Source organism: Equus przewalskii, chromosome 13, assembly GCF_037783145.1.
Source record: "Equus przewalskii isolate Varuska chromosome 13, EquPr2, whole genome shotgun sequence".
Classification (NCBI taxonomy): Eukaryota; Metazoa; Chordata; class Mammalia; order Perissodactyla; family Equidae; genus Equus; species Equus przewalskii.
Window position 1 is genome coordinate 63,451,885 of NC_091843.1, and position 22,594 is coordinate 63,474,478.

The following is a 22,594-nucleotide window of genomic DNA, read 5'->3' on the forward strand; positions in this document are numbered from 1 at the left end:
AATTGGTATACTGAAGCCATTTACAATTATTATGATTATCAATATGCTAGGGCTTAAGTACACAATTTTATTTTTTGTTTTAAAAGATTTTACTTATGTTTCCTCTTTCTGACTTTTCTCTGTTTTCTTTTTCTGGCCTTCTGTGTGTTATGTGAACATTTTTTTAGACTCTATTTCGATTTATCTACAGTGTTTTTGAGTACAACTCTTTGAATAACTTTATTAGTCATTTAAGCGCTTCGTTATATATACAAGCTTATCACATTCTACTGATGTTAACATTTTATCAGTTCAAGTTAAGTATGGAAAACTTACCTTCCTTATTCTATTTTCAAGTTTACTGATTCCTTTCTCTGTGCTCTTCGTTCTGCTCTCTCATTTTGTTTTTATTTTGATTATTGCATTTTAAATTCTAAAGTTTCCATTTGGTTCTTCTTTGTATGTTCTATTTCTTTACCGAGACTTTTACTAAAATTTGTTTCAAGGTTCTGTGTAATTGCTGGTTGAAGCTTTTTTTATGATGACTCCTTTAAAGTCTTTGTCAGATAATTCTAAACATCTCTTTCATCTCAGTGTTGGCACCTATTGATTGTCTTTTTCACTCACTTTCAGTTCTTCCTGAGTCTTGATACGATAAGTGATTTTCAAATGAAACCTGGGTAGTGTCATAGTAAGACTTTAATTTGCATTTGCTGATGACTAGTAAGACTGAACAAATTTTAATGTATTTACTGGAATTTGGATATCCACTTTTGGGAAGTGTTTATTCAAGTTTTCTGCTAAGGATTTTTAATATGAATGGATGTAGAGAATCTTCAAAGACTTCAGCACCTATTGAAATCATCTCACCCTTGCTTTTCTCTTTTATCCCTTAATGAAGTGATTTATATTGATTGATTTTCAACATTAAATCATCATTGCATTCCTTCAATAAACACGGGCTTGTAATTTATTTTTCTTCCATAGATTTCTGGACTTGATTTGCTAACATTTTCAATAGAATTACTGCCATTTTCTTTCATTGTAATTTTTAAAAAATTATCTCAATACTGTCAGCTTAGGGTATCAAGAATATTTTAGGAAAGTCTGTCTTTTTTCTTCATGAAAATGTTTGTTTAAGTTTGGAGCTATTATTTTGTATATGTTTTGGAAAATTCAGCTAGATTTGAACTTTTCTATGTGGTAAGATTTTTATTTATGGTTTCTTTAATTGATATAGAGATATTTTGATTTTCTACTTTTGTATGTGTCATTTCTCCCTAATGTTTTCGATAAAACTTTTCAGGCATAAAGGAAAGTTGCGAACCTGGTACAGCGAGCACTTATATAACCACCACCAGACTGCACACTTCACAGCAAGTATTTTGCTCTGTTTGCTTCCTCACATGGTATTCCATGTATTCATCCTGCTACGAATCCATCAAACTATCTTATTTCTTTTTTTAAGATTTTATTTTTCCTTTTTCTCCCAAAGCCCCCATGTACATAGTTGTGTATTTTTAGTTGTAGGTCCCTCTAGTTGTGGCATGTGGGACACCGCCTCAGCATGGCTTGAGAGCAGTGCCACGTCTGCGCCCAGGATTCGAACTGGTGAAACCCTGGGCCACCAAAGTAGAGTGCGTGAACTTAATCAGTTGGCCACAGCGCTGGCCCCAAACTATATTTTTTGGTGCATTTCAAAGTAAGTTACACACTTCTATGTGCTTCAGCCATACAAATTTCAACACTCACATCATTAACCACTTTGATGTTTGTGTATAATTTTTAAGTAGTCACATAGGTTGAAATGTGCATCTTAAGCGTATATGCAATGACTTTTGATGCACAGCTGTAACAAACCCCTTTCAAGGTATTTAACATTATGATCATCCTAGAAAGTTCTCTCATGCCGGTCAATAGCTACGCTCCAGAGGCACTCAGTGTCCTGATTTTTCTCTCTGTTAGTTTTGCCTGTTCTAGAACTTCATGTAAATTCAGTCGTACAGGTTATGCTCATTTTTGTGGGGCTTTTTCTTTTCAATAATCATGTTGTTTTTGAGATTAATCCACAGTTTTGCATATAACAATAGTGTCCTTTTTATCACTGAATGGTGTCCCATTCTATGACTATGCCACAGTTTGTTATACATTGTCCTATTGATTAAAAAAATAAATAAACTAGGTTTTTTTTCCACTTTGGGGTTATTATAAATAAAACTGGTTTGAATAATTTTGTCTTGAAGGCTACTACTATCTGATATTATTCAATCTCCTCAGACATCTTATGCTTAAAGTTTGTTAAAAGTATAGAGACCCTTCCAGATTCTGCCTACTTTTGGTTGCTCTCTGATATATTCATGTAGTTGACTTATATATTTTATCCAAAGTTTATAGGTGTTAGTTGCAGGAGAATTGGTCCAACAGGAGCTTCTTGGTCATTACTGGAAGCAACAGAATCATATGCAGAAGAGATGCTAAATAGCATATTTCATCTAGAGTTTCAAATTTATTGGGACAAAGTTGTTTATAATGCCCTCTTAATATGTTTTTAAGTGTGTAGAATCTGTGGTAATAAGTCCTTTTAAATCCTGATACTGGGTATGTCTTTCCACCTTTTCGGAAAGCCATTTGCCTTGTCATCATTTAATTGATTTGGTTAGTCTTTTCAAATAGTCAAGTTTTTGCTTTTTCTTGCCGCATTATAGTATATTCGTAATCTGTTTCATTAGTTTCTGCTCTCTCCTTTCTTATATTCATCCTTTCCTTTCTTTCTTATCTTTTAGTGTTTCCAAATATATGAGTCATTGATTAGCAACCATTGTTCTTTTATAATATATGTGTTTATAGATGTAAATTTCCTTCCAATTACTGTAAATATTCCACGTGCATCAAAAACATTTGTCAGTTTAAGTGTTCTATTATATCAGTTTAGTTTGCTTATTTTTTTATCTTAACTTTTCTTTCTTACAAGTTTTAGCAGTTATTATGGAAACCGCTAAGATAGAAGAGCTTCATATTATGATTGTGTGTATCTCTTTTCCTTTCTATAGTGCCAATTTTTGCTTTGTTTTGATTAGTGTTAGCATAGTATATCACTTTCTATAGTTTTATTTTCAGCTTTTCTGACTGCTTATATGCAGTGTGTCCCTTTTAAGGAGCATATGATTACCATATAACTACCATTTTTCTTTCAAGCTGAAATACTTTAATTGTAATATTTAGTCTGTTTATATTTAGTAGAATTATTGATATGTTTGGGTCTTGATTTATCATTTTATTATTTTCCTTTTTATACCCAAAGTTTCACATTCCTTTTTCTCATTGTGTGCCTTCTCTGGGTTAATTTAATGCTTTCAAAATTTATTTTACCATTTAAGATTAATTAATTATTCATTATTTTCCTATTCTAGAAAATCTAGGATGAATTATTTTCTAGAATAAGGCTGGGATTTTTAAAATATATTTTGTGTTTTAGGAGTTATACGAGTACAGAAAAATTGAGAATATAATACAGAGAATGTCCATATACTTTTCATCCAGTCTCCCTTTTATTAACATCTGAAATTAATATGTTATATTATTAGCAATTAATGGAACAATATCAATACATTGTTATTAACTTAAATCTCTACAATTATTGATTTTTTTCTTTCTTTCTTTCCTTTTTGGTGAGGAAGATTGGCCCTGAGCTAACATCTGTGCCAATCTTCCTTTGTTTTTTGTATGTAGGATGCCACCATGGCATGGCTTGATGAGCAGTGTGTAGGTCTGCACCTGGGATCTGAAGCTGTGAACCCCAGGCTGCTGAAGTGGAGCTCACAAACTTAACTACACCACTGGGCCAGCCCTGGATTTTCTTAATTTTTACCTAATATATTTTTCTGTTCTAGAATCTCATCCAGGGTCCTCTGTGTCTCTTTAGCCTCCTGTTTGTTGTGACAATTTCTTGGACCTTCCTTGGTTTTTATTTTATTTTATTTTTTGTCTGTCCTCTTTTTGTACATGAGCTGCTGCCACAGCATGGCCACCGACAGACAAGGGGTGTAAGTCCATGCCCAGGAACTGAACCCAGGCCACCAAAGTGGAGTGTGCTGAACTTAACCACTAGGCCACAGGGGCTGGCCCAGACTTTCCTTGTTTTTGATGGGCTTGGCAGGTTTGAGGTTTACTGGTCAAGTATTTTTTAGCATGCCTCTCTATTGGAATTTTCCTGATTTTTTCTCATGATTAGACTGGGATTATGGGTTTTCAGTTGAGGGAGGAACACCACAGGTAAAGTATGATTTTTATCACATCTTATTAAGGACACATGCCATCAACATGGTTTATCACTTCTGATGTTGACTTTAATCACCTGGCTGGCTGAGGCCATGTTTGTTGGGTTTCTCCACTGTAAAGTTACTCTTTCTTTCCTCCTTTTCCATACTGTACTCTTTGGAAGGAAGTCACTATGTGCAGCCCACACTTAAGGAATGGGGGGTTAGATTCCCCTTCCTGAAGGCCAAGTATCTACATAAATTATTTGGTCATCTTCTGTACAGGAGATTTTTCTCTCCTCCTAAATTTATTTACTTATGCAATCATTTACTTATCTAAGTATAGATCCACGGATATTCATTTTATACTTGGCTTATACTGCAATACTACTTTATTTTCTTGCTCCAATTATTCCCGTTTTGTCCACTGGGAAGTCTTTTAGTTCCCCCATCATTATCATCCCCCTTCAATGTGTGTATGCACATATGTGTGTGTTTTCAGTCACCTTCTTATTCTTTGGCAAAATAAAATGTTCTAGCCTCGTCATGCATATTTTCTGCCCCAGTCCTAAAGTCAGCCATTTCTCCAGGGAGCCCTGGTTCATTTGATTGGAGAATGGTATAGGCACCAAGATCTGAGAGCTGGGACCAGATTTTTGACTAACTATTTTTGATAGGAAAGTCCTTGGGGAAAGCTCTTGGCTGAATTGTGTTAGTCTATTGAAAAGTTCTGCAGAACAGCCACTAAAGTCATTAATTGTCCCTGGGAAAAATCCTGCCAGAGTTTCAAATATTTAGTTATAGTCACATCATAACATTTGTCTATGTAAGAAGGTGGGCAACAAATCAGAGCTTCACTGAATTACTGAGAAACACATACAAATGCTAATAAACAATAGAAGAATAATAGACAAGGGTCTTGGCACTACGCTCCACCTTATTCTTAAGTGCCCTGGGTAATTAAACATATTCCAATCAAGAGGCTATGCCAAGGGCAAAAGAGAGAGTAAATGCTTAGGCTGCTTTTGAAGCAAAGAATAGATGTGTTTATCACAAGTAGGAATTACTCAACTGTCCGGGCCCTGGGATTCTCAGCAGGCAGACATCAAGAGGTCCTGTTGTGCTCCCTCCAGGGAATAACCTGGGCTGAGTGTGATCTGAGTGGTAGCACCAGAAATGGTAGAAGAAAACTAGCCTGAGCACTGTTAAGGATAGCCTTTATTCAAAAATGCTACAACAGGTTCAGCTTTGAAAAAGTGTTTTTATCTTTAGGAAGAAGGACATGGTTTTTGCAGGAGTAAGACGAAGTTAGGTAGTTTTGAGAACTGTATGTTATAAGCATTTCTGGGAAGAGGGAGAGATTGTTCTTGCTGTTTAGCAGCTAATGGCTAGGCAATTTTGATTTAGCAAAAGTGGTAGAATGAGAATTATGTCCTAATGTCACACGAGGGCCACCACGAGGGGTAGAAGGAACAGTTTTAGGGGCTGAGAACAGGAGAGAGTCACAATGGGAAATTTTCAGTCATTTAGAGTTTCTCACACATGATTATATCAGTGCTCTTCAACTTAGAGAAAATACAAGTCTTGTACCCTCCCACACTTACTATTTTGATCAATTTTAATGTTTTAAGTAAATTCAATATAGTAAGAAAATTGTATGAGAGGATTATGTACTTTTATACTGTACATTTATCAGAATGCCTCCTTGTCCATATTAGGTCCTGAATAAAAATGTTGAGAGGAACTAAGGATTTAAAATAAGAATGCTTATAATTATTGAGGAACCATATGCTCATTATAAAAATTTCATAAATATAGAACTAGGAAAAAAACTTCATCCTTCTCTTTCTATCCCTATTCCCACCCTCACATATTTACCAGAGTCCATTATTAGCATATTTTGTGCATATAAAATATACATTAATGTGATAATAATACTACTAGCTAACATTTATTGAGTAGGCCCAGGAAATGGGATAAGTATTTTCCATATTTATTCACACTTAGTTTTTTTACCGAACCTCTTTAAGGTAGTGTTATTACTATTTCCACTGTAACATATAGGGAAATAATATAAGTCACAAAAGAATAGGGAACTTGCTCGATGTACCACATCAAATGACAGAGCTTGGTTTCAAACCAGGTATTCTGACTTCAGAGCCCATATTCTTAACAAAACGCTATTATCCTTTCCAATCTTTAATTTTTTCCACAACTTGCTTCTATTGCTAAGCAATAAATTTTGTATTTTTTTTCATGTTGGGTTACATAGATCCTTCTCATACTTTTGAACAGTTGCATAAAACCCAGTTTTATGGGCATAGTGTGATTTACCAAACCAAAATTTTATTGAAGCACATAAGTGTTAATTTTTCAGTGAAAATCTTGGTAAGTATATTCCTATGCCTTTTCGCTGTAATGACTTTAGGATAAATTTGTAGAATTAGAACTATTCAAAGTGTTTTGATATTTACAAGATTACATAAATTTATACACACAGTTGTTCTGGGAGTTTGACAGGTTCCTTTCCAAACTGTTGCCAACTTGATTAATTATCAAACTTTGTTGTCAATCCGATAACTGAAAATTCTTGTTATTTAATAGTGATTTTGATTATACTTTCATTTGTTTATTGGCCATTCATATTCTTTGTCTATTACCTGTTTCTTCATGCTCATTGTCCATCTTTTTATTAGATATTAATCTTTTTCTCACTGTTAAGCTTTTTTGTGTATTAAGGGTATTAGCATTTATTTGTCAAAAGTATAACTTTATTGGGGCCAGCCTGGTTGCGCAGTGGTTAAGTTCACATATTCCGCTTTGGTGGCCTGGGGTTTGCCAGTTCACATCCCGGGTGTGGACCTACACACTGCTTGTCAAGCCATGCTGTGGCAGGCCTCCTACATATAAAGTGGAGGGGAGATGGGCATGGATGTTAGCTCAGGGCCAATCTTCCTCAGCAAAAAGAGGAAGGTTGATGGTAGATGTTCGCTCAGGGCTAATCTTTCTAAAAAAAGAAAAAAAGTATAATTCTATTGTTTTCATTTACATTTGACTTCCTCATTGGGTGTTTACTTATTTCTATAGAATTGTCTTAATTTTTCATATAATCAAGTTTATCAAACTTTTTCATTTTTGCTTCTTTTTTATAAGATTTTATTTTTTTATATGCTTACACTTTAACCAATCTATGAGCATAGGCAAAGCCACACATTTTGGTCTAATTGTTATTTCTGTTTGTTTTTTATTTTCCTTTTTAACTATTTTATTCATTTGTAATTTTTTCTGTAGCAATATCTTTTTCTAGCCAGTTGGCCCCAACAATTTATTGAGTAGTCTCTCTTGTCTTCACTGATTTTAAATAATCCTTCATAATATATTAAATGTTCATGATGAAACTAAAAGTTAAAAATAGAAATAAGCATGGTAGAAGTGTTATTGCGTCTATAGAGTTGCATGCATCTACATTTTAAAAATCCAAGGAATATTTTACTTTCAGAAAAGTGGAGCTCCATATGAAACCTTCACTAGAGGGCCAAGAATTTAAAACTTTGCAAATAGTGAAAACCATGCCATTTTAAAAAGATTAGAAACACATGAGGAACAAATATATGCATAATTCTCAACTTTAAACTTAAGTTACAGGTTCTACACTCTTCCATGTATACAGGGACATATCCTTTTCCTTTCCTATATTCTTTTGGACCTCTGGATATAAAACGATCTTGAAAGAGTCTCTTGGTGTGTTGCAGTCTTCTCAGGGCTCATTCTTTCATATTTATCAAGCAAAGGTACTTAGGAGTACAACAGATCCACGACCCATGTTGCTATTAGACATTGATAGCAAAATCAAAATATCAAATTCTTGCTGCAAAATACTGATGCTGAGCACAACTAAATATTACTGGATAATGACATCTTTAGGTATAACGGCTAATTGTTACCTGGTTGCTAATTCTGTGTGATTTCTATTCCATTTTTAGTCTTATCAAGAGTCTTTCTCTTGGAGCTTAGAAGAGCAGGACAATATACTCTTCATTCAAATGTGAGAAGGTGGAAAAAACAGAGGAAAATTTTTCAGCCTCTCTTTCTTTCCACAGAGAAATTTGAAGGATTAGGTCAAAAAGTATGTCTCATTCAGGCTGCATGATCCTTATCTCAACGAGCTGAACACTAGACATGGAGTTGTTGCTCTTCTAGATGGATGATGAACTCCAGCCTCCAAAGTTTATATGATTTTCTTATGCCTCTGCAGGAGCTAAGCCATAATTCCTGACTTCATATCATGCATACAACCATCAGTCTCTGTGCTTACAGGCACACATGGCGAGCTTATTTGTTTATTTTTAGATGTAGTGCCCCTTTGAGTATAAATGTGTATAAACATGAATCAGAAAAAAAGACTATGACAGAATTCTAGAGGGCAATATTTAACTTTGCTTTAAAAATGAGCTCTCACCTATTTCTCATGTGTTGAAAATGAAGCTTGTAATTTCCCAAAGGTGTGCAGTGGGAAATAGCTAATATCAGGAAATTCATCAGTGGGCTTTTCTCTGATAATGAAAAATATGGACATGAAAAGAAAGATTGTTGCTGCTAGTCACGGCAACATTTAGGAAAAAATGGAAAGAGGTCTTAATAGTAAACTGAACATAAACAAACACACCATTAAAAATTCAACAAGTTCATTTCTCTCTCAGCTTCCAGTGTGACGGAAACCCAGAAACACATATGTAAGAGTGAATCAAAGGGACAGTGGCTGTGTTTTCCTCCTCACCTCCCAGCATTGTGGGCTCACTTTTTTTCCTTAAGTAAAGAAAAGGGCATCAGAAGGCAAGAATTACAAAACAAAAGCAAACAACAGTGACTTTTGGAAGAACTCTGATCAGATAGGTTCTCCTCTGTGAGTGTCTTATTTATTTAGTGGGAGACTTCTGTCTGGATACCACGGCATTTATTATTTACCACTATTTTGCACTGTGCCTTACAACTTCAGTTGGGAGTTGCATCTAAAAAATAAGAAAATAAATTAGACAAACTGATTGATAACAGCAAGCAAGTATAGATAATCTCCCTTGAAAATTTAACAAAAAGCTCAATTTCTGCATTATTTTGGCTATCCTGTAGCCACTTCCCAATATCTTTTTTCTTTGTCCTGAACATCTTTATCAAGAGTAATTAACTTCATTTCCTTGTTTTTTCAGTATCTTTCTGTGTAGAGAATCTGGAATTCTTTCTCTTTAGAAATGTGAAATTTCTCTGTAAGGATAATATATAATAATTAAACATGCTTAAAATAGAGAATTTATACCTTAAAATGCCATTGCATATATGTTTCACTTTACTGTTCTCGCAATGAATTATGTGTTGCTGTTTAAAAGTAATGAAAAGGTTACATAACATCAAAACTAGAATCGACTCCTTCAGATAGTCTATGTGAAATTCAGCTTTCTTTTCCTCCCGCAAATAAATCTGTCACATGGCTAAATTGCAGCTCAAATGTTAGATGAGTCATTCCACATATTAAGGGTAGACAGATTCATTGAACTGGGACTTCAGAGCAGGGAGAGGCAAAGCACACACTGGAAGTTTGATGAATCAGACCACAGTAGGTAAAGACATGGTGAAAGATGATTCAAATAAACACCTGCTCTGCACATTACTGGGACTACAGAGTTCTAGTAAAATTGGATCAAACACCTGTAAAGCTATAGGCCACTGTTTTTAAATAACTCTTGGAAGACTGAAACATGGCTAAAGGTCAGAAAGAAAACTCGAGGCTTAGTTGACCAATTTGGGCATTTGGAAGGAAAACACCATTGGGTAATTTTACAAGTTCTCTTAGGAGTGAAAGGCTACCCTAAGTTTATGAGGCATAAGACCTACTTTTAGCACTTTCATTCAGTATAGGGAAATTTCTTAAAGTCAAAAATAAGACTAGACTTTCATCTCGATCTCAGTATGTCTTTGGATTCTCCCCTTTATGGCATAATGACTTTAGAATATATAGAATAGACCACATTGTTGTCCAGAGTACACACAGTAGCTTGGTAATAATATAAGAATCACAATGTTAGTGAATTAAATGTATTTTCCTTCTGGAATTAAAAAAATTCCTCCATTTAATTTATTGCCTCTGAATCCTTGATAGCTATATGTGGGAATGGTGTTCAATTAAAAATGAGTTCCTGAAAGGAATGTAAATTCTGCTTACCTTGTATCTAAGTCTTTTTGTGTGACTCCATAATTGGCTTAAATTTGGGAAGAGAAACAGAGCTTGAACTACTCTTGCAACAGCTGCTGCTGGTAATGCTGCCTGTGCTGTTATGCACTGCTGCTCATCGGGCAAAGACCAAGGGTCCAGGGCTGTTGTCTCCAGCGCTCAGCTAGTTGGGCAGATCATATGCACGGCCCAGTGAGAGATTATCATGGGCTATTTTCCCTTCTAGTTGTCCACACTGGAACACTTTATTCACCAAAACATTAGTATGAATTTGTGCACAGACTTGCTGACTCTAATTCTCTAACACTAGTCAACAATGTTGTATAAGAGAATATTGGCGGTGTCTGATGGATTCAGTGGTGGAACCATAAAAATCTAACAAAGAGCTACCAAAGTTCAACCTGATGTAAAGGAACTCAACGCATCCGTGTAAGGAACAGGGATGGACATGAAATAACTTTCTGCTTTTATTAAGGAATTTATAATTTGGATAAAATTTTTCAAAAACTTTGGTAACTTTTTTTTATTGAGTTAATCTTCTTTAATTACATTATATTTGAAATTTACACAAAGTTAAATACGAAAGTCAGGACCTGTTCAGATTTTTGTCAGTAGAGAGGAAAATATTTTTTTAATAAGGTTATGAAAGTTAACATCCTTGTGAAATTACAGTTGTACATCATTATTAGTCATGTTGTAGGTACACCACTTCACCCCTAGTGCCCTACCCCCACTCCCCTTTGCCCTGGCAACCACCAATCAGTTCTCTTTGTCCATATGTTAACTATCACCTATGAGTGGAGTCATACAGAGTTCGTCTTTCTCTGTCTGGCTTATTTCACTCAGCATAATACCCTCAAGGTCTATCCATGTTGTTGTGAATGGGATGACTTTGTCCTTTTTTATGGCTGAGTAGTATTCCATTGTATCTATATACCACATCTTCTTTATCCAATCATCAGTTGCTGGGCACTTAGGTTGGTTCCATGACTTGGCTATTGTGAATAATGCTGCGATGAACATAGGGGTGCATGGAACTCTTGGAATTGCTGATTTCAGGTTCTTAGGATAGATACCCAGTAGTGGGATGGCTGGGTCCTAAGGTATTTCTATTCTTAACTTTTTGAGGAATCTCCATACTGTTTTCCATAGTGGCTGCACCAGTTTGCATTCCCACCAACAGTGTATGAGGGTTCCCTTTTCTCCACAGCCTCTCCAACATTTATCACTCTTGGTTTTGGATATCTTTGCCATTCTAACAGGTGTAAGGTGATATCTTAGTGTAGTTTTGATTTGCATTTCCCTGATGATTAGTGATGATGAGCATCTTTTCATGTGTCTATTGGCCATCCGTATATCTTCTTTGGAGAAACATCTGTTCATGTCCCCTGCCCATTTTGTAATTGGGTTGTTTGATTTTTTATTGTTGAGTTGTGTGAGTTCTTTGTATATTATGGAGATTAACCCTTTGTCGGATAAATAACTTGGGAATATTTTTTCCCAATTAGTGGGCTGTTTTTTTGTTTCAATCCTGTTTTCCCTTGCCTTGAAGAAGCTCTTTAGTCTGATGAAGTCCCATTTGTTTATTCTTTCTATTGTTTCCCTCATGTGAGGGGTTATGGTGTCCGAAAAGATTCTTTTGAAGCTGATTTCAAAGAGTGTACTGGCGATATTCTCTTCTAGAAGACTTATTGTTTCAGGCCTAATCTTTAGGTCTTTGATCCATTTTGAGTTTATTTTAGTAAATGGTGAAAAAGAATGGTTGATTTTCATTCTTTTACATGTGGCTATCCAGTTTTCCCAGCACCATTTGTTGAAGAGACTTTCTTTCCTCCATTGTAGGCCCTCAGATCCTTTGTCAAAGATTAGCTGTCCATAGATGTGTGGTTTTATTTCAATTGGCCCTGAGCTAACATCTGTTGTCAATCTTCCTCCTTTTTTCTTTCTTCTCTCCAAAGCCCCCCAGTACATAGCTGTATATTCTAGTTGTACGTCCTTCTAACTGAGCTATGTGGGATGCCGCCTCAGCATGGCTTGATGAGCGGTGCTAGGTCCATGCCCGGGATCTAAACCAATGAACCCCTGGGCCACCAAAGCAGAGTGCACAAACTTAACCACTCGGTCACTGGGCTGGCCCTGGTAACTTTGAAAAAATAAATAGCTAGTCTTGGAAAAAAAGTTTTTACTGTTGCAACTAAAGAGAGAATACATATGCAATAGTTCAAAGATTTGTTTCCAAAGTTATTGTTTTCCGTGGGAAATTTTGAAATAACAAAAGAATATCTGGATTCCATCAATGATAGTAAATTGATGAAAGGTGATCTCAGTGAACAATGAGCCTCTACTTAAATCCAAAATGGACTTTAAGACCATTCAACTTGAGCATTTCTGATGTGCTCAGGTTCCTTTCCATTCCTGGCAAAGATAGGGCTAGAGCTCATTTTGCCATTTTTTACAGAATACTCTGTGTGATAAAATTTCAGACCACTTGAGCACAGCAACAGAAGGCCAGAAACCACTTAATTGTGAATTAAGGCTTATTTGCTGCTATTTTATAAAAATATCTTATCTCTCTATACTAGAACCAGAGTATTATAATAACAATGCAGTTTTTATGTACTTTGGATATTTTTAAAGATTTATATTTTTATAAAATAAAACATACTCATGTTAAAAATTAAAAGAGTACAAAAGGAAATACAGTGAAATATGAGTCTCATGGAAATTCTGCTTCCCATAGATACACACATTCTCTCTATATATGCATATGTGTGTATCTTTTCACACAATTATATGAATAGGCAATTAACTTATAGAAAAAGAAACACAAATAGTTTTAAACACATGAAAACATATGTTTTTCACCATTAATCAAATATAAAATAAGAAATAATCAGGTACATTTTTGCCTGTCAAATTAGAGAATGTGTATTAAATTTGATAATAGTAGGACTCAGCAAGAGTGTAGGGAAACAGAAACTGTTATAACTGGCTATAAGTGTCAATAATTTTTGGCACTGCCAATCAATGTTTTAAGTACATCCAATTTGATCAAGTTTTGTTTTTTTCTTATTGACTTGCAAGTGACCCTCATATGAAATAAATTAATCATATTTGTAGGTTTCTAGGTTCCAGTTTTTTTGAGGTCATATTGGCTTATAGCATTGTGTAATTTCAGGTGTACATTATTATATATCAGTTTCTGTATAGACTGCATTGTCTATACAGCATCAATAGTCTAGTTTTTAATCCGTCACCATACAGATATGTGCCCCTTCACCACTTTCGCCCTCCCCTCACCCCCTTCCCTTCTGGTAACCACTAATCTGTTCTCTTTACCCCTGTGTTTGTTATCTTCCACATTTGAGTTAAATCATATGGTGTTTGTCTTTGGCTTATTTTGCTAGCATAATACCCTCAAGATACACCCACATTGTTGCAAATGGCAGGATTTTGTCCTTTTTTACAGCTGAGTAGTATTCCATGGTGTGTGTGTATATATATATATATATGTATAGGTAGATAGATATAGATATAGATGTATTTATCTACATCTATATATCATATCTGCTTTTTCCATTCATCAGTTGATGGGACTTTAATTGCTTCCACGTCTTGGCTATTGTGAATAATGCTGTGATGAACATAGGGGTGCATAAATCTCTTTGAATTGTTGATTTTATGTTCTTTGGCTAAATACTCAATAATGGGGTAGCCAGATTGTATGGTTTTTCAATTCTTAATTTTTTGAGAAATCTCCATACTATTTTCTGCTACAGCTACACCAGTTTGCATTCCCATCGGCAGTGTATGAGGGGTCTTTTTCCTCCACATTCTCTCCAAAATTTTTTATTCTTTGTCTTGTTAATTATAGCCATTCCGACTGGTGTAAGGTACTATCTCATTGTAGTTTTGATTTGCATTTCCCTAATAATTAGTGATGTTGAGCACCTTTTCATGTGCCTGTTGGTCATCTGTATATCTTCTTTGGAAAAATGTCTGTTCATATCCTCTGCCCATTTTTTGATCCAGTTGTTTGTTTTTTGTTGTTGAGTTATATGAGCTTTTTATGTATTATGGAAATTGACCTCTTGTCGAATATATGATTTGCAAATATTTTCTTCCAGATGGTGGGGTGTCTTTTTGTTTTGTTCATAGTTTCCTTTGCTTTGCAGAAGCTTTTTAGTTTGAGGTAGTCCCATTTGTTTAATTTTTATTTTGTTTTCCTTGCCTGGTCAAACATTATTTGAAAGGATACTGCTAAGACTGATGTGAAAGAGTGTACTGCTTATATTTTCTTCCATGAGTTCGATGGCTTCAGGTCTTACCTTCAAGTCTTTAATCCATTTCGAGTTAATTTTTGTGTATGGTGTAAGATAATGTTCTACTTTCAGTTTTCTGCATGTGGTTGTCCAGTTTCCCAACACCATTTATTAAAGAGACTTTCCTGTCTCCACTGTATGCTCTTGGCTCCTTCATCAAAGATTACCTGTGCATAGATGTGTGGTTTTATTTTTGGGCTTTCAATTCTGTTCCATTGATCTGTGTGTCTGTTTTTGTACTAGTACCATGCTGTTTTGATTACTATAGCTTTGTAGTATATTTTGAACTTACCATTTTTGATGACTCAAGTTTCGTTCTTTTTTCTCAGGATCATGTTGGCTATTTGAAGCTTTTTGTTGTTTCATGTAAATTTTAGGATTCTTTGTTTTTTTTCCATGAAGAATGTCACTGGGATTCTACTGGGATTGCATTGAATCTGCAGATGGCTTTAGGTAATATGGACAATTTAACTATGTTTATTTTTCCACTCAATGAGCATGGAATATCTTTCCATTTCTTTATGACTTCTTTGATTTCTTTCAACAATGTCTTATAGTTTTCAGTATATAGGTCTTTTACTTCCTTGGTTAAAGTTATTCCTAGGTGTATTATTCTTTTTGTTGTGATTGTAATTGGGACTGTCTTCCTGACGTCTCTTTCTGCTAGTTTGTTATTATAATTTAGAAATGCAACTGATTTTGTATGATGATTTTGTACACTGCAACTTTGCTGTAGTTTTCAATTATTTCCAATTTTTTGGGGAGGATTCTTTAGGGTTTTCTATATATAGAATCATGTCACCCACAAACAGTGAGACTTTCATTTCTTCCTTTACAATTTGGATACCTTTTATTTCTTTTTCTTGCCTAATTGCTCTTGTCAAAACCTCCAGTACTTTGTTGAATAGGAGTGGTGCCAGTGGGCACCCTTGTCTTGTTCCTGTTCTCAGAGGGATGGCTTTAAGTTTTTCACAGTGTAGCATGATGTTGGCTTTGGGTTTGTCATATATGGACTTCATTATGTTGAGATACTTTCCTTCCACAACAATTTACTTGAGAGTTTTTATCATAAATGGATATTGTATCTTGTCAAGTGCTTTCTCTGCAACTACTGAGATGATGATGTGATTTTTATTCTTCATTTTATTAATGTGGTATACTACATTGATTGGTTTGTGGATGTTCAACCATCACTGCATCCGTGGAATAAATCCCACTTGATAATGCTATATGATTCTTTTAATGTAATGCTGTGTTTGATTTGCTAATATTTTTTGAGGATTTTTGCATCTATGTTCATCAGCGATATGGGCCTGTAATTTTCCTTTTTATGTTCTCCTTGTCTGGTTTTGCTTCAGGGTAATGTTTCCCTCATAGAATTAATTGGAAGTGTCTCATCTTCTGAAATTTTTCAGAATAGTTTGAGAAGGATAGGTATTAAATTTTCTTTGAATGTTTTGTAGAATTCTCCAGAGAAGTCATCTGGTCCTGGACTTCTGTTTTTTGGGACATTTTTGATTACTGTTTCAATCTCTTTACTTGTGATTGGTCTATTCAGATTCCCCATTTCTTCTTGATTCAGTTTTTGGAGATTGTATGACTCTAAGAATTTATCCATTTCTTCTAAGTTATTTAATTTGTTGGCATATAGTTTTTCATAGTATTCTCTTATAATCCTTTTTATTTCTATGATATCTGTTGTAATTTCTCCTCTTCCATTTTTAATTTTATTTTCTTTGAGCCTTCTTTTTTTTCTTTTACTAAGTCTAGCTAACAGTTTGTCAATTTTGTTTATCTTCCATGACCAGCTGTTAGTTTCGTTGATCTTTTCTATAGTTTTTTTAGTGTCTATTTCATTTATGTCTGCTGTAATTTTTATTATTTCCCTCCTTCTATTGATTTTGGGCTTTGTTTATTCTTCTTTTTCTAGTTCTTTTAGGTGTAATTTAAGATTCATTATTCGAGATTTTTCTTGTTTGTTGAGGTAGGCCTGTATTGCTATAAATTTCCTGTTAGTACCCCTTTTGCTGTGTCTCATAAGTGGTGGTAAGTTACATTTTCATTTTCATTTGTCCCCAGGTATTTTTTGATTTCTTCAGTGATCCAGTGGTTGTTCAGTATCATGCTGTTTAGTCTCCATATATTTGTGACTTTCCCAGCTATTTTCTTGTAGTTGATTTCTAGTTTCATAGCATTGTGTAAGGAAAAATGTTTGGTATGATTTCAATCTTCTTAGATTTATTGCAGCTTGCCTTGTTTCCTAGAATATGGTCTATCTTTGAGAATGTTCCATGTGCACTTGAGAAGAATGTGTATTCTGCTGTTTTTGGATGGAATGTTCTCTATATATCCATTAAGTCCATCTGGTCCAGTGTTTCATTTAAGTCCGTTTCCTTGACTTTCTGTCTGGATGATCTATCCATTGATATAAGTGGGGTGTTGAGGTCCTCTGCTGTTATTGTGCTGCTGTCAGTTTCTCCCTTTAGGTATGTTACTAGTTGCTTTACATACTTTGGTGCTCCTTTGTTAGGTGCATATATGTTCATAAGTATTTTGGCCTCTTGGTGGAATGTCCCTCTTATCATTATATACTACCCCTCTTTGTCTCTCATTGTCTTTTTTTATCTTGAAGTCTACTTTGTCTGATATAAGTATGGTTATACCTGCTTTCTTTCACTTGCCATTTCCTTGGAGTATTGTCTTCCATCCCTTCACTCTGAGCCTGTGTTTGTTGTTACAGCTGAGTTGTGTTTCTTGGAGGCAGCATATTGTTGGGTCTTTTTTTTTAATCCATCCAACCACTCTGTGTCTTTTGATTGTTGGATGCAATCCATTTACTTTCAGAGTGATTACTGATATATGAGGGCTTAATACTGCCATTTTATGTCTTGTTTTCCAGTTGTTCTATATTGCCATTTTTTTTCTTGTATATCTGACTGCCCTTTCAGTTTGGGGCTTTCTGTGATGATTTTCTCAGTTTTCTCTTTATTTATGAATTGTGACTCTGCTCTTATTTTTGTTTAGTGGTTACCATGAGGTTTGTATAAAATATCCCATAGATGAGATAGTCCATTTTTTGATAGCCTTTTATTTCTTTTAGCCTAACCATGTTCCATCCCTTCCCTCTTCCCCTTCTGTGTTATTGTTGTCACAAATTATTCCTATTTTATGTTGTGAGTGTGTGACTAAATTGTTTATAGTGATTTTTTGTGCTTTCTTTCCCTTTATCTTGTATGTTAAAATTGTTTGCTAACCTATTCTGACAGAGAGCTGCAATTTTCTGACTTTGTCTGTCTATTTATCTCCTTGTTCAAAGCTTGTAGATTTTTACCTTTTTGTTTCAGGTAGGAGGGCCCCCTTTATCTTTTCTTATAAGGCAGGTCAAGTGGCAATGAACTCCCTCAGCTTTTGTTTATCAGAGAAAGCTTATTTTCTCCATCATATCTGAAGGAAAATTTTGCTAGATAGAGTATTCTTGGTTGATCTATTTTATCTTTCAGTATTTTGAATATGTCATTCCATTCTCTCCTAGCCTGTAAGATTCCTGCTGAGAAATCCACTGAAAGCCTGATAGGGGTCTCTTTGTAGCTGGTTTTTTTTCTGCCTTGGTGCCCTTAATAGTTTTTCTTTGTCATTCACTTTTGACAGTTTTAATATTATATGCCTTGGGGAAGGTCTTTTTCCATTGATGTAATTAGGAGTTCTATTGGCTTCATGTACTTGTATGTCCAGTTTCTTCCCTGTTGGGAAGTTCTCAGCCATTATTTTTTGAACAAGCTCTCTGCTTCTTTCTCATTCACTTCTCCCTCTGGGATACCTATAATCCTTATGTTACTTTTCCTAATCGAGTCAGATATTTCTCACTTAATTTCTTCCTTTTTTTCTTAAATCTTAGTAATCTTTTCTATGCCACCTGAAACAGTTCTAGATTTTTATTTTCTACATGACTTATTCTCTGCTCCAAAGGGTCTGCCCTATTTTTATGGTTTCTACATTATTTTTATCTAATTAATTGTGTTTTTTATATCCAGAATTGCTGTATAGTTTTTTTAAGGGGTTCAATCTCTTTGCTGAAGTATTCTTTTTGTTCGTTAATTTTGAGTTCCTGAGCTCATTGAACTATCTTTCAGTGTTTGTTTGTAACTCACTGAGTTTCTTAATGATAAGTACTTTGGATTCTCTGTCATTTAGATTATAGTCTTCTGTGACTTCAGGTTTGGTTTCTGGAGACTTGTCATTTTCTTTCTGTTCTCCAGTGTTACTGTAGTTCTTCATGGTGTTTGATGAATTGGCTTTCTGCTGACACATTTGTGGTACTATCTGGCCACAGATTCTACCTGCCACTGCTAGGGGGAGCCACAGGGACTGTGTTTTCTGTTTCTTCCCTGTCGGCTCTTAGCTGTGCTAGTTGGGCTGCTCTTCATTCATCCACACTGGCCGTAGTTGCTTGGTGGGTAGGTTGCACTCAGACAGGGCCACTGCACTCAGTGATGGTGGGTTTTACTCCAGTGGGTGGGGCCACAGCTGCTTGGTGAGTTGCGCTTGCACAGTCAGGGCACCTTCATGGATGCTGAACCACTGCCTCTTGGTGGGGAACGTTTGCACAGGCAGAGCCACTGCAGCATGGTGGGTGCTCCTGTAGGCCAGGCTATCACTCTGAAAGCATTCATGTGCTGGCCAGGCTGCCCCAACTCCACTCACAGTCATGCTGGCTGCTATGTGAGGACCCACATCCTCTATTGCGGCCACCAGGGAGGTGTGGATAGGAGTCCACTCCCTTAGTTCTATTGCTTCCTGGGAGTCCAATACACTCACCTTCAGATGTACAGCTGCAGGGATCTCTCAGTTGTCCAGTTGTGTTGTGTAGGGAATCCTCTGTTAGCTAATGGATGTCCGATTAGTTGTAACATATAGGGAAAGACAAAGGGGACAACTCATTCCACCATAATGCTGATGTCACCAGCCAGTTTTTTTCCAGTTTTTGATTTGTCTTTTGACTTTGCCTTCACTATTGATTTTGTAGGCAAAGTTTGAATTTGTATCACTTTATGCTACCAAATTAATTAGTTCTTCTCCTTTGTCTTCTTAGTTTTTGTCTTGCTTTAAAAATGTTTCTCTACACAGAGATCATAAAAAGAAAGGTTTACTCTTATTTTCTTTGCTGTTTTATGTGTATTGGTTTGTTTCAAATTTTTATTACCAAATGTTATTTATAAAGAAAGTAGAAAGACTATATAGTAGTTCTAAATATAATTTTATGAATATTAATGTTTTGCTGTATTGGCTTTATCTATTTTTTCTTTGATCAAATCATTTAAGTAAGTTAAAAATATCATGACATTTCACCTATCTGTTTTGGTTAAACACTCCAGTATACCTAGAAAAAATAAGCACAGTTATTGATTATAAGAATTTCAACCTTTTAGGTACATATTATTTCTTAAATGAAATATTGAAACTGATTTTGGAAGGTTTCTATATGAAAAATTAATTGACAAAAATACTTTTAACAAATTATGCTAAAGAAGAGGTTTTTGAAACCAAAGCCATCAGTCAGTTCATCACATAATTTTATTTTCTGGCCTTATTTAACAACGAAGCTTGTACTAAGTATTTGGAGTGATTAATAATTTTGAGAAGTTAATCACTTTAAGAGATTAGTCATTTTGCTATATTCAGATCAACTTGGTTAATCAATGCTTTTGTATAATGAAAGAAAAACTTCTGAAGACATCCTGGCTACACCTGTCTCTTTTCCATTAAGCATATATTAATGGCAGAGACTTTTAAAAGTTATTGACATATATCATCAGAAGGATTGTCATAAACAGCCAAACTCATAATAATCAATGGAAGTAATTGATGGAGACTCTTAAAATTATTGCATTCAACAAAGTAGCATCAGTCAACTATGGAATTGAAAGGGAACACTATCCAATTTGCAATGCAGTATTGATAAAGTTTTTCTTTTTTGATTTCTGGAAAATCTATTATAGTTCTTAATGATCTTAACATGGTCTTAAAAGAGTTGAAATACAATTCATATATATCAACTTTTAGAGTACTTACTGATTCCCTTTTCTTTTTTTTCTTGACTTCAGATCCACATATATGAATATTTCTTCAGAACTCATTTCAGGCACAATATCCATTTATTTTAAACCATATTTATGATACAGTAAAATGGTGGGATAATGCATATTGGAAAATATAGCAAGTTGGACTCATAGCTTTTTACCTAAATGCTTTCTCTTCTTGTTTCTCTTTGTCTCAATAATCTCTCCAACCAATCTTTGTTCAGAATTCAGAACTCTGGGGATATTTGAAAATTATATTGCCATGGAACTTCTAAAGCTGTCATTTTTCTATTATAAAAACACAACTTTCAATGTGTAACTATCTTTTAATCTTTGATCATTTCATTATATTCACTCTTTTGTATCCACAAATGTATTTTCACCAAAGAAAGAGGTGAAAAGATAAAATTGTAAAGTGGAACAAAAATATATATAAAACACATAAAACAAAAAGTAAATTCTTCACATATTACAGGCTGAAAAAGAGACAAATCATTTTAGGCCTAAAGCAAAATGATGATGTCTCCTCATGACAAGGATTTTAGATCTCATTCAAAAGAAATGGGAAGTCCACTGACTGATAATAGTGAGCATCATAAAAAGAGACATTTTGATGTCACTTTACCCTTCATTCATTGAAAAAGATAGATAACGGTTTGTTTGTCATGTCAGAGAAAGACAAGGAGATAGAAAAATGAAAAGAATAATAACTCAACAATGTCTTATTCTTAAAGGCTACTAATTATGCCATTTACATGCTGCCTAAATATTGTGGCTTGAGTTTTTTTATTTCAAACTATATTTTAAATTGTGTTTACTTCAAACCAAAAATACTGAGCTAATATTAAATTATTGTCATTGTGATTTCAGCAAACAGACACATCCACTCTCTCTCTCTAACTTGTAAGCATTTGAATCTAACTGGGACTTGTGAAAATATCTCCTAGGATCTGTCAATCTGATATCAAAAATAATTTACCTTAGATAAATTCAATTAGTTTTCACAAAGAGTTTACATTCAAACTAGAATGTAATATCTAGTTATAATGTTTCAAATATTAGTACAAAGTTCCCAAACATATATACATCGTTTCTTCCAGAATTAGGATCAGGAAATAGTTGAATTGAAAGTGATTATTCATTTAAAGAATATCTTACTACGTAATAGTTCTTCTCAAAATATATTTTATAGAGCAACAGTTCTGTGACTTCAGAACCTATTAATTATACTATTATACAGGGAAATAGTATGGTCAAAACATAGTTGGGGGACAATTTAACCTGGTATCTTCACTGTAGAACGTCTCAGAACCTTTAATATTATAATACTCATTTTAAATTTGCCAAAGGGCGATATGGTATACCACATTCCAAACATACAGACCACAGAATTGCTTTGCTTCAAGAAGAATCTTGCAGAAACAATATTTTACGGCACAAATTTGGGCAGACAGTGAGATATTTTGTCAGAAAATTTTTTAAAATATCAGGTAATACTTTATAATAAAAATAATTGTATCCCAATATATTTGAAATTGACAAATGTGACATAATATGGATAGGGAGCTAGAAGAGTGCCTAGTGCATAGTGAGTGCTCAACAGGAGAAAGATCTGCTTTGCCTAATTTTTATTTTATTATTATGTGGGTAGGTTTTTAGTGAATAAGTTTAAGCCACTTTTCAAATCCTCACACACTTGGAAATGAGTGATATGACACAAAAGACGTGTGAGAATCT